The sequence below is a fragment of the Eubalaena glacialis genome, chromosome 7 (genome assembly GCF_028564815.1).
Source record: "Eubalaena glacialis isolate mEubGla1 chromosome 7, mEubGla1.1.hap2.+ XY, whole genome shotgun sequence".
In the NCBI taxonomy this organism is placed as follows: Eukaryota; Metazoa; Chordata; class Mammalia; order Artiodactyla; family Balaenidae; genus Eubalaena; species Eubalaena glacialis.
In genome coordinates this window covers 98,942,161-98,956,621 of record NC_083722.1, presented here as the reverse complement: position 1 = coordinate 98,956,621, position 14,461 = coordinate 98,942,161, and positions in this window count along the sequence as shown.

Below are 14,461 nucleotides of genomic sequence, written 5' to 3'. Positions count from 1 at the left end.
AGTTGTTTAATAAATAATGAAGGACACAGCACACAGAGTACAGATAATTAACATAGGCACATCTGCTACACCAAGAAGCCAAAAAGAGACAAAACACGTTTCCCAGCAAGTTACCATGATATAGTGACAATAATTGTGGCATAAGGATATAAGAGTTCTAGTCAGATAAACTAGTTCATTTGTTCTTAACAAGAATTTATAATCTTGAATTTCTTGCTGTCCAATACTTGCAAATAGTCATTCTATCGATATTTACAGTTTTAAAATTTGCTTACAGTGATGTGATGAGTTTGAATCACCTCCTCTGTCAAAGCCAGACAAAATCTATAAGCTAGATCTTGGCCTCTGAGATGTTCACCAGCAGGTTGCAGGGGTGGTGTTGAATGGAAGAATTCTAATCCTATGGCTAAACTGGTAGATACAAGGACTGGACATAGTTCTCAGAAAACAAAAATAAAAGCAAACAAACCAAAAAAGCCAAAACCCAAACAAATGTTTTTTTTTTTCTAAGCAAGTTAGCAAAACTATGACTCATGAATCAGAGAAATATCAAAAATGACCTAGTTTTTGGAGATCTGTTAGGGGGCAGGGTTTAGACTCAAGAATGAGACCAAAACCCAATTATCTGCATATGAACATGCTGAGTTACCAGCATATTACGATTGATTGTGAGTCATTCATGTATTTAGCTGGAGGTTCTTTAATTCCCTGTAAGCAAAGGGATGGTGCTAAGGCCTGGCATGACATTGTTTCCACAGGTGAGTATCAAGTGGCATTAGTGCTCAATGATCAAGGAGGCATGGCCATGGAAATGTATAGGAGATGTGTTTTTTTGTTGATGATACCAGGTAGTCTGATTTTATTAAGAGAGAGAGATTTGAATAATAAGCTAATCGTTGTAGTGACAGACAACCGTTTTGCTGAACTGGAATTTACAATAAAAAAGTAGTCAAGGAGAATTCCCCTTCTCCTCCACATCAAAGATTCACTCAAGTAAAGAAGTAAATTCACTCAAGTAATTAACATAGTGCTTATTAATTATAGACTTCAAAAAGCTTTTATTTTCAAAGTTTAGAAGCACCACTGATGACCTTAATATGTCTTATTATGCACATCTTTACCTTCACTGGGGAAGAACAAATTTTAACTCTGATCTGCTAGCTAAAGGTATTAAATAAACGAGCATTTTAAATGGATGGTTCCTAGGCCACTTTTTTTTTTCTTTGAGTGTGTGACAGGAACAACAACAAAAAAATAACAAGAGTTTTCAAAAACTCCATTGCTCTTCCTGGTAAAAGATTATTTGCAGGATTCTCTGTATCGTATCCTGTCTATTCTAGGCCTTACTGTGCACACTAGGAAGGAACGAGGGCTGAACAAGGGAAACAGACCAGCGGTGAGATCACATTTGCAACAGTAGAAGGTAACTTGTGGCAGAAAATTGAGGGTTAAGAGAAAGGAGGAGCAAGAAAGTGGATATTATTAAAAGGAGCTGACACTTTTTGAGCAACTACCATTTACCTGGCACGCTTGTAAATACTGTACAGGTATCAGTTCATTTACTTTCATGACAAGCCTAAAGGTAGGGTACGAGGCAATATTAGTTATACCCAATATTCTATTCCCCCCTTCTTTCTCATTAAGAGTGCTTCAGTTCTGTTTGGGGGGCAATATTCCAGTGAAAATTACTCACTGTACAAGCTTCTCTTGCAGCAGTTCTGGACAATGAGGTGTAAATGAACATCAGCTGGGGACTTTGGGGAGAGCTTTTACATTAGATACCAGTGCAACTCCTTCCTTCTTCTTTCCTTCCCTTGCCTTAAATACAGACATGATGGCTGAAGATGCAATAACAATCCTGTGAAGATGAGAGAATGGCCCAGAAAATTACAAAGCATAGACCTTGACATTGTTGAGTTCCCAAACCAAGGCCAACCACCATCTATTACCACACTTCTTGTATGAGAAAAAGATAAGCAGACTTGTATAAGCAATGGATTACCTTTTCTTGCAGCTGAGTTCATTGTTAAATACTACTGGTAGCCATCCTCACTACACAGCTGAGAAAATTGTGTGATAGTCAATTTAAATAACTTGCCCAAGTTCACACAGGTAGAAAGCAGAGATAGGATTGATGAGGGGGCTTATCTGGGCTGACTTGAAGAGATGGATTTTAGAGCTTGCACTGGGTGAGAAAAGTGTTTGGAGAGCATCTCTAGAGATTATGTGAGATACTGAGAGTGATATTGTGGGGAAATAAGATTTTTAAGAAATTTTGCTTTCTCTTGTAAATATGTTTTCCCTTTGGCATTTCTTTCAGAGAGACTGGGGTACGGATTTAGATAGCCTTTATTTACTCGGTTGTTGGACTATGGTTCATATTTTAATGACATAATACATAAAAAGAACATAGTGCATGGCTGGCATGTTTAAAACATTCGGTAAAATTAGTTGTTACTAATATAATAATGATAATCATGAAAACACTGTGCAGTCTTCAAGCAAACCAAACTGGCTGTCTGTGGGTTAAACAAAGTCCTCTGCTAGAGTGCATTTGTATGGAAATCTTTTATTGACTAATAACAGGAACAAAGATTCAGGTGAAAAACAACACTGCATGTATAAACACACAACACACACACACAAACACACACACACACAGAGCCCGTATTTGCTATTAAGTCAGTTGACTGGGTTTATCTAAGTTTAAGAAACTAAATAACTTGAAAGTATCTTCATTTCAACATTTCACACAAGATTATAATGCCATATTTAATGATACATATTACCTTGGTAGAATCTAAAGCACTTATGATTCAACAAGTATTTACTGAATGCCTATATGTATGAAATCTTATGGATAGCAGCTAGATGAATTAGACAGTATTTCTTCCCTGAAGAATCTCTGAGCCAAGTAGGAGATAGTACGTGTTATAGTATGTTCATACCATATATTTTACTTTTATATAAGATTCAGATCTGTTCAGTTTTAATATTAGAAAGATTTAAATAAAGATATAATTGATGCATTATGGGAATTCAGAAGAGTGATCAACTATGCTCAGGGGTAGTAAAAGTTCTTGGAGAGGTGTTCTCTTTTGAGCTGGAGTTGAAGGGTACATTATGCACAAATAGATGTTAACAGAGAAAAGATAGGCACGAAATGCATAGTATATTGTACAAACAAGGGATGGAGAATGCTTAGCAAGTGTTCATTGTTTGTTGAAGCTAAATTGTAGAATGTTTGGAAAGATGCACTAGTTTACACTCTTGGGAAAGTTAAGAAGTAGAGTCTTACTTTAGTATAAAATTAGGATTCTTTTGGCAGTTGAGGAAAATAACCACATTCATCTTTTAGGAAAAACAAGCAAACAAACCTGAGGCAGCAAATGTGAGGAGCTTACCAGCTGAGAGATGAGATGTGGGAACAATAACCACCATGTTTGTTTAAGCAAATGGTTTTCTTAGAGCTGTTTACATGCCTAAATGTTATAGAGGGCTACTATGGAGTCCGTTTTTACCCATGAAAAAACTGTGGCACAGAGTGTTTGAATTACTTCACCTACATCACATAGGTAGTAAGTAGAAATAAGATAGAGGAGATACAACAGTAAGTATCTTTGAGATGATTAGGGTTATAACTAGTACGATATCAGTGGGACTAATCTAAGAAAGCTGAAGGAAGTTTTGGAAAATTTTGTAGGAATTGACAGGACTTGCAAAGAAAATCCAACCTGACCTGGAGGTTTACATTCTTGGTGAATGTAAACTTGGTGAATACAGGAGAAAATGCATTTTTCTCAGGGGGGGCATCCATTGGGAATGTTTGGACTCAGGTGAAAGGTCACCGTAATACAGAAATGACCAGTGTGGAGGTAAAAGCCAGTGAAAAGGTATGAGCTGAAGTGTGGAACAAGAGATGCAGAATGGAGGAAAGAACCCAGGAAATGGAGAACCGGGGACATTTGGGAATGTTTATGTATAAAGGGTTAGGTGAAAGAAGATCCTTAATATGTCATTGGGTGAATTGTTGCTTCCCTTTTTCTATGACATGTCATGCATGATGAAGTAGATTAAACACGGCTGTTTTTGTTAAGACAGAAAATCATCATGCATAATCATTCAGATTCTTGATTCAGGTATTTTTCTGATTATTTTGTCATACATGCGCACTTTTAAATTAGCTCTCAAGGTATCTCATCTGAAAATGACCCAATTTTCCAGTGAAGATTGTGGTCTGATTTCCAGAGGAATATTGGCTAAAAATGAGGAAACATCACCCGAATAAAATGAAGATACATTTGCAATAAACCTCATTTGCTCAAGAAAAAAAAAGAAAAGAAAAAGAAAGAAGCCACATTTGTTCTATACATTCATCAGAGTGTGTCATGATGGGAATATCAACAAGAGGAAGCAGGTGTTTTGTCCTAATACACCTAACAGTCTGTCAGGGTCACCGTGACTGAAAACAAAACCACGCAGAAGAGCCCTATCCCTCCCTCCCCCATTTCCCCCTTAAAAATAATTCTTGGAGATTGTTGAAGGAACTAAAGCCACCTCTTCCATTTCTATACTGGGCACAGAGAATTTCTCCTGGCCTGGCTTTGAATACTTAATTTCTGGACACATCTGTTCCTCTTCAGGAGTTAACTTTTAAAAGTAACCTTTCAGAAGATGAAAGGGAGGCATGAAACATTTTCATTTTCTTGAAGAATCTCATTTCTCTTCTCTCAGGAGACAATTGCACCTGGGAGCTGTCTGGTTCACATTAAATGTGAGATACTTGTCTCATTTAAAAAATAAGAAAGAGGGAAAACAAGGTGTTTTGTAAGCAGACACACAACTTAAGCAGATTTTCTTTTAATTTGGGCCAATTAGTTGACAAGGAGAGTATAAGGTTCGTGTTTGTTTTCTTAAAAAAATTCTCTACCTAACTACATACTCCCCAAACATCGAAAATCCCAAACACATTTTCCAAGTCTAACTTTCATGTTTACCACCTTGTTTTCCAACATTTGTACTGTCTCACTTAAAAAGCAGGAGGAATAATTGCAAACATAATTATGTAATGAAGGGACCCTTTGTGTGGAGTGTAGTTAATTACAGCTGCCCAGTTATACCTCTAAAGGCAATCCCTGATATTCTCTCTTCCCTCTGTCCTTTAAAGGCATTATTGAAAATTATTGCAACATATTGATTTTCATATAATTGGTAGATTCAAATCAGATGATACACCATATCATAACGAATTTGATTTGCAATTTACCCTTCCCCACCATTTGTGATTTAAGAATTTGGGGAACTCCTGGGACAATAATATGCATTGTTTTCACATTAGTCATCCCACATAAATCTTACAGGGCCTACAAGACAAAGAGGGGATTACTGACTTCTAATCTTTACTAGGAAATGTCTGTGGTGGGCCAGATTAGCAGTCATAAAAGTATTGCCCCTTAGGTTTTTCGCTTGTCTGCCTAACAGGAAGTATTGAATAATAGCATTTTTTATTTTAACATCTTTATTAGAGTATAATTGCTTTAAAATGGTGTGTTAGATTCTGCTGTATAACAAAGTGAAGCAGCTATACATATACATATGTCCCCATTTCTCCTCCCTCCCACCTTCCCTATCCCACCCCTCTAGGTGGTCACAAAGCACGAAGCTGATCTCCCTGTGCTACGCAGCTGCTTCCCACTAGCTATCTATTTTACATTTGGTAGTGTATATATGTCCATGCCACTCTCTCACTTCGTCCCAGCTTACCCTTCCCCCTCCCCGTGTCCTCAAGTCCATTCTCTACATCTGCATCATTATTCCTGTCCTGCTCCCAGGTTCTTCAGAACCCTTTTTTTTTTTTTTAATTCTATATATATGTGTTAGCATGTGGTATTTGTTTTTCTCTTTCTGACTTACTTCACTCTGTAGGACAAACTCTAGGTCCATCCACCTCACTACAAATAACTCAATTTCATTTCTTCTTATGGCTGAGGAATATTTCATTGTATACATGTGCCACATCTTCTTTATCCATTCATCTGTTGATGGACACTTCGGTTGATTCCATGTTCTTGGCTATTGTAAATAATGCTGCTATGAATATTGTGGACTCTCCTTGAAATATGGTTTTCTCAGGGTATATGCCCAGTAGTGGGATTGCTGGGTCATATGGTAGTACTATTTTTAGTTTTTTTAAGGAACCTCCATACTGTTCTCCACAGTGGCTGTATCAATTTACATTCCCACCAACAGTGCAAGAAGGTTCCTTTTTCTCCACACCCTCTCCAGCATTTATTGTTTGCAGATTTTTTGATGATGGCCATTCTGACTGGTGTGAGGTGATATCTCATTATAGTTTTGATTTGCATTTCTCTACTGATTAGTGATGTTGAGCATCCTTTCATGTATTTGTTGACAATCTGTATATCTTCTTTGGAGAAATGTCTATTTAGGTCTTCTGCCCATTTTTGGATTGGGTTGCTTGTTTTTTTGATATTGAGCTGCAATGAGCTGCTTGTATATTTTGGAGATTAATCTTTGTCAGTTGCTTCGCTTGCAAATATTTCTCCCATTCTGACAGTTGTCTTTTCATCTTGCTTATGGTTTCCTTTGCTGTGCAAAGGCTTTTAAGTTTCATTTGCTCCTATTTGTTTATTTTTGTTTTTATTTCCATTTCTCTAGGAGGTGGGTCACAAAGGATCTTGCTGTGATTTATGTCATAGAGTGTTCTGCTTAAGTTTTCCTCTAAGAGTTTTATAGTGTCTGGCCTTACATTTAGGTCGTTATTCCATTTTGAGTTTATTTTTGTGTATGGTGTTAGGGAGTGTTCTAATTTCATTCTTTTACATGTAGCTGTCCAGTTTACCCAGTATCACTTATTGAAGAGGCTGCCTTTTCTCCATTGTATGTTCTGCCCTCCTTTATCAAAGATAAGGTGACCATATGTGCGCGGGTTTATCTCTGGGCTTTCTATCCTGTTCCATTGATCTATTTTTCTGTTTTTGTGCCAGTACCATACTGACTTGATTACTATAGATTTGTAGTATAGTCTGAAGTCAGGAGCCTGATGCCTCCAGCTCCGTGTTTCTTTCTCAATATTGCTTTGTTTATTCGTGGTCTTTTGTGTTTCCATACAAATTGTGAAATTTTTTGTTCTAGTTCTGTGAAAAATGCCAGTGGTAGTTTGATAGGGATTGCATTCAATTTGTAGATTGCTTTGGGTAGTATAGTCATTTTCACAATGTTGATTCTTCCCATTCAAGAACATGGTATATGTCTCCATCTGTTTGTATCATCTTTCATTTCTTTCATCAGTGTCTTATAGTTTTCTGCATACAGGTGTTTTGTCTCCTTAGGTAGGCTTATTCCTAGGTATTTTATTCTTTTTGTTGCAATGGTAAATGGGAGTGTTTCCTTAATTTCTCTTTCAGATTTTTCATCATTAGTGTATAGGAATGCAAGAGAATTCTGTGCATTAATTTTGTATCCTGCTACTTCAACAAATTCGTTGATTAGGTCTCGTAGTTTTCTGTAGCATCTTTAGGATTCTCTATGCATAGTATCATGTCATCTGCAAACAGTGACAGTTTTACTTCTTCTTTTCTGATTTGGATTCCCTTTATTTCTTTTTTTTCTCTGATCGCTGTGGCTAAAACTTCCAAAACTATGTTGAATAATATAGTGGGGAGAGTGGGCAACCTTGTCTTTTTCCTGATCTTAGTGGAAATGCTTTCAGTTTTTCACCATTGAGAATGATGCTGGCTGTGGGTTTGTCATATATGGCCTTTATTATGTTGAGTTAAGTTTCCTCTATGCCTACTTTCTGGAGAGTTTTTATCATAAATGTGTGTTGAATTTTGTCAGAAGCTTTCTCTGCAGCTATTGAGATGATCATATGGTTTTTATCCTTCAGATTGTTTATATGGTTTATCACATTGATTGATTTGCGTATATTGAAGAATCCTTGCTTTCCTGGGATAAACCCCACTTGATCATGGTGTATGAGCCTTTTAATGTGTTGTTGGATTCTGTTTGCTAGTATTTTCTTGAGGATTTTTGCATCTATGTTCATCCATGATATTGGCCTGTAGATTTCTTTCTTTGTGACATCTTTGTCTGGTTTTGGTATCAGGGGGATGGTGGCCTTGTAGAATGAGTTTGGGAGTGTTCCTGCCTCTGCTATATTTTGGAAGAGTTTGAGAAGGATAGGTGTTAGCTCTTCTCTAAATGTTTGATAGAATTCACCTGTGAAGTCATCTGGTCTTGGGCTTTCGTTTGTTGGAAGATTTTTATTCACAGTTTCAATTTCAGTGCTTGTGATTGGTCTGTTTATATTTTCTGTTTCTTCCAGGTTCAGTCTCAGAAGGTTGTGCTTTTCTAAGAATTTGTCCATTTCTTCCAGGTTGTCCATTTTATTGGCACATGGTAGCTTATACTAATCTCTCATGATCCTTTGTATTTCTGCAGTGCCAGTTGTTCCTTCTCCCTTTTGATTTCTAATTCTCTTGATTTGAGACCTCTCCCTTTTTTTCTTGATGAGTCTGGCTAATGGTTTATCAATTTTGTTTATCTTCTCAAAGAGCCAGCTTTTAGTTTTATTGATCTTTGCTATCGTTTCCTTAATTTCTTTTTCATTTATTTCTGATCAGATCTTTATGATTTCTTTCCCTCTGCTAACTTTGGGGTTTTTTTGTTCTTTCTCTAATTGCTTTAGATGTAAGGTTAGGTTGTTTATTTGAGATGTTTCTTGTTTCTTGGGGTAGGATTGTATTGTTATAAACTTCTCTCTTAGAACTTTTGCATTTTGTTGTATCCCATAGGTTTTGGGTCGTCTTGTTGTCATTGTCATTTGTTTCTGCATATTTTTTGATTTCCTCTTAGATTTCTTCAGTGATCTCTTGATTATTTAGTAGCGTATTGTTTAGCTTCCAGGTGTTTGTAGTTTTTACAGTTTTCTTCCTGTAATTGATATCTAGTGTCATAGCCTTGTGGTTGGGAAAGATGCTTGATATGATTTCAATTTTCTTAAATTTACCAAGACTTGATTTGTGACCCAACAAATGATCTATCCTGGAGAATGTTCCATGAGTACTTGAGAAGAAAGTGTATTCTGATTTTTTTGGATGGAATGTCCTATAAATATCAATTAAGTCCATCTTGTCTAATGTGTCATTTAAAGCTTTTGTTTCCAACTGCTGAACAACTGACGACAGGAAGACACTGGAACTCACCAAAAAAGGTACCCCACATCCAAAAACAAAGGAGAATCCACAATGAGATGGTGGAGGGGTGCAATCACAATAAAATCAAATCCCGTAACTGCTGGGTGGGTGACTCTCAAACTGGAGAACAGTTATACCACAGAAGTGCACCCACTGGAGTGAAGGTTCTGAGCCCCAAGTCAGGCTTCCCAACCTGGGGGTCCGGCAATGGGAGGAGGAATTCTTAGAAAATCAGACTTTGAAGGCTAGTGGGATTTGATTGCAGGATTTCAACAGGACTGGGGGAAACAGAGACTCCACTCTTGGAGGGCACACACAAAGTAGTGTGTGCATCGGGACCCAGGTGAAGGAGCAGTGACCCTGTAGGAGACTGAACCAGACATACCTGCTAGTGTTGGAGGGTCTCCTGCAGAGGTGGGGGGTGGCTGTGTCTCACCATGAGGACAAAGACACTGGCAGCAGAAGTTCTGGGAAGTACTCCTTGGCGTGAACCCTCACAGGGTCCACCATTAGCCCCAGCCGAGAGCCCAGGTAGGCTCCACTGTTGGGTCACCTCAGGCCAAACAACCAATAGGGAGGGAACCCAGCCCCACCCATCAGCAGACAAGCAGATTAAAGTTTTACTGAGCTCTGCCCTCCAAAGCAACAGCCAGCTCTACCCACCACCAGTCCCTCCCATCAGGAAGCTGCACAAGCCTCTTAGATAGCCTCATCCACCAGAGGGCAGACAGCAGAAGCAAGAAGAACTACAATCCTGCAGCCTGTGGAAGAAAACCACATTCACAGAAAGATAGACAAGATGAAAAGGCAGAGGGCTATATACCAGATGAAGGAACAACATAAAACCTCAGAAAAACAACTAAATGAAGTAGAGATAGGCAACCATGCAGAAAAAGAATTCAGAATAATGATAGTGAATATGATCCAGGACCTCAAAAAAGAATGGAGGCAAAGATCGAGAAGATGCAAAGAGTGTTTAACAAAGACCTAGAAGAATTAAAGAACAAGCAAACAGAGATGAACACTACAATAACTGAAATGAAAAATACACTAGAAGGATTCAGTAGCAGAATAACTGAGGCAGAAGAACGGATAAGTGACCTGGAAGACAGAATGGTGGAATTCACTGCTGTGGAACAGAATAAAGAAAAAAGAATAAAAAGAAATAAAGACAGCCTAAGAGACCTCTGGGACAACATTAAATGCAACAACATTCGCATTATAGGGGTCCCAGATGGAGAAGAGAGAGAGAAAGGACCTGAGAAAATATTTGAAGAGATTATAGTCAAAAACTTCCCTAACATGGGAAAGGAAATAGCCACCCAAATCCAGGAAGTGCAGGGAGTCCCAAACAGGATAAACGCAAGGAGAAACATGCTGAGACACATAGTAATCAAATTGGCAAAAATTAAAGACAAGGAAAAATTTTTGAAAGCAGAAAGGGAAAAACGACAAATAACATGCAAGGGAACTCCCATAAGGTTAACAGCTGATTTCTCAGCAGAAACTCTACAAGCAAAAAGGGAGTGGCATGATATGCTTAAAGTGATGAAACGGAAGAACCTACAACCAAGATTACTCTACTCGGCAAGGATCACATTCAGATTCGATGGAGAAATCAAAAACTTTACAGACAAGCAAAATCTAAGAGAATTCAGCACCACCAAACCAGCTCTACAACAAATGCTAAAGGAACTTCTCTAAGTGGGAAACACGAGAGAAGAAAAGGAACTACAAAAACAAACCCAAAACAATTGAGGAAATGGTCATAGGAACATACATTTCGATAATTACCTTAAACGTGTATGGATTAAATGCTCCAACCAACAGACACAGGCTTGCTGAATGGATAAAAAAACAAGACCCATCTATATGCTGTCTACAAGAGACCCACTTCAGACCTAGGGACACATACAGACTGAAAGTGAGGGGATGGAAAAAGATATTCCATGCAAATGGAAATCAAAAGAAAGCTGGAGTAGCAATACCTGTATCAGATAAAATAGACTTTAAAATAAAGAAACTTACAAGAGACAAGGAAGGACACTGCATAATGATCAAGGGATCAATCGAAGAAGAAGATATAACATTTATAAATTTATATGCACCCAATATAGGAGCACCTCAATACATAAGGCAACGGCTAACAGCTATAAAAGAGGAAATCGCTGGTAACACAATAATAGTGGGGGACTTTAACACCTCACTTACACCAATGGACAGATCATCCAAAATGAAAATAAATACGGAAACAGAAGCTTTAAATGACACAATAGACCAGATAGATTTAATTGATATTTATAGGACATTTCATCCAAAACCAGCAGATTACACTTTCTTCTCAAGTGCGCCCGGAACATTCTCCAGGATAGATCACATCTTGGGTCGCAAAACAAGCCTTGGTAAATTTAAGAAAATTTAAATCATATCAAGCATCTTTTCTGACCACAACGCTATGAGATCAGAAATCAATTACAGGGGAAAAAAAATGTAAAAAACACAAACACATGGAGGATAAACAATACTTTACTAAATAACCAAGAGATCACTGAAGAAATCAAAGAGGAAATCAAAAAATACCTAGAGACAAATGACAATAAAAACACGACAATCCAAAACCTATGGGATGCAGCAAAAGCAGTGCTAAGAGAGAATTTTATAGCTATACAAGCCTACCTCAAGAAACAAGAAAAATCTCAAGTAAACAATCTAACATTACACCTAAAGGAACTAGAGAAAGAAGAACAAACAAAACCCAAAGTTAGCAGAAGGAACGAAATCATAAAGATCAGAGCAGAAGCAAATGAAATAGAAACAAAGAAAGCAATAGCAAAGACCAATAAAACTAAAAGCTGGTTGTTAGAGAAGACAAACAAAATTGATAAACCATTAGCCAGGCTCATCAAGAAAAAGAGGGAGAGGACTCAAATCAATAAAATTAGAACTGAAAAAGGAGAAGTTACAACAGACACCACAGAAATACAAAGCATCCTAAGAGACTACTACAAGCAACTCTATGCCAATAAAATGGACAGCCTGGAAGAAACAGACAAATTCTTAGAAAGGTATAACCTTCCAAGACTGAAGCAGGAAGAAACAGAAAATATGAACAGACCAATCACAAGTAATGAAATTGAAACTGTGATTAAAAATCTTCCAAAAAACAAAAGCCCAGGACCAGATGACTTCATAGGTGAATTCTATCAAATATTTAGAGCAGAGCTAACACCCATCCTTCTCAAATTCTTCCAAAAATTTGCAGAGGAAGGAACACTCCCAAACTCATTATATGAGGACACCATCACCCTGATACCAAAACCAGACAAAGACACTACAAAAAGAAAATTACATACCAATATCACTCATGAATATAGATGCAAAAATCCTCAACATAATACTAGCAAACAGAATCCAACAACACATTAAAAGGATCATACACCATGATCAAGTGGGATTTATCCCAGGGATGCAAGGATTCTTCAGTATAAGCAAATCAATCAATGTGATACACCATATTAACAAATTGAAGAAGAAAAACCATATGATCATATCAAAAGATGCAGAAAAAGCTTTTGACAAAATTCAAAACCGAATTATGATAAAAACTCTCCAGAAAGTGGGCATAGAGGGAACCTACCTCAACATAATAAAGGCCATATATGACAAGCCCACAGCAAACATCATTCTCAATGGTGAAAAACTGAAAGCATTTCCTGTAACATCAGGAACAAGACAAGGATGTCCACTCTCACCACTATTATTCAACATAATTTTGGAAGTCCTAGCCACGGCAATCAGAGAAGAAAAAGAAATAAAAGGAATCCAAATTGGAAAACAAGAAGAAAAACAGTCATTGTTTGCAGATGACATGATACTATACATAGAGAATCCTAAAGATGCCACCAGAAAACCATTAGAGCTAATCAATGAATTTGGTAAAGTTGCAGGGTACAATATTAATGCAAAGAAATCTCTTGCATTCCTATACACTAATGATGAAAAATCTGAAAGAGAAATTAAGGAAACATTCCCATTTACCATTGCAACAAAAAGAATAAAATACCTAGGAATAAACCTACCTAGGGAGACAAAAATCTGTATGCAGCAAACTATAAGACACTGTTGAAAGAAATAAAAGATGATACAAACAGATGGAGAGATATACCATGTTCTTGCATTGGAAGAATCAATATTGTGAAAATGACTATACTACCCAAAGTAATCTACAGATTCAATGCAATCCCTATCAAATTACCAATGGCATTTTTTACAGAACTAGAACAAAAAATCTTAAAATTTGTATGGAGACACAAAAGACCCCTAAGAGCCAAAGCGGTCTTGAGGGAAAAAACCGGAGCTGGAGGAATCAGACTCCCTGACTTCAGACTATACTACAAAGCTACAGTAATCAAGACAGTATGGCACTGGCACAAAAAGAGAAATATACATCAATGGAACAGGATAGAAAGCCCAGAGATAAACCCACGCACCTTTGGTCAACTAATCTATGACAAAGGAAGCAAGGATATACAATGGAGAAAAGAACATTTCTTTGATAAGTGGTGCTGGGAAAACTGGACAGCTACATGTAAAAGAATGAAATTAGAACACTCCCTAACACCACACACAAAAATAAACTCAAAATGGATTAGAGACCTAAATGTAAGACTGGACACTATAAAACTCTTAGAGGAAAACATAGGAAGAACACTCTTTGACATAAATCACAGCAAGATCTTTTTTGATCCACCTCCTAGAGTAATGGAAGTAAAAACAAAAAGAAACAGATGAGACCTAATGTAAGTTAAAAGCTTTTGCAAAGCAAAGGAAACTACAAGCAAGACGAAAAGGCAACCCTCAGAATGGGAGAAAATATTTGCAAACGAATCAATGGACAAAGGATTAATCTCCAAAGTATATAAATAGCTCATGCAGCTCAATATTAAAAAAACAAACAACCCAATCCAAAAATGGGCAGAAGACCTAAATAGACATTTCTCCAAAGAAGACATGCAGATGGCCAAGAAACACATGAAAAGCTGTTCAACATCACTAATTATTAGAGAAATGCAAATCAGAACTACAGTGAGGTATCACCTCAAACCAGTTAGAATGGGCAGCATCAGAAAATCTACAAACAACAAATGCTGGAGAGGGTGTGGAGAAAAGGGAACCCTCTTGCACTGTTGGTGGGAATGTAAATTGATACAGCCACTATGGAGAACAATATGGAAGTTCCTTAA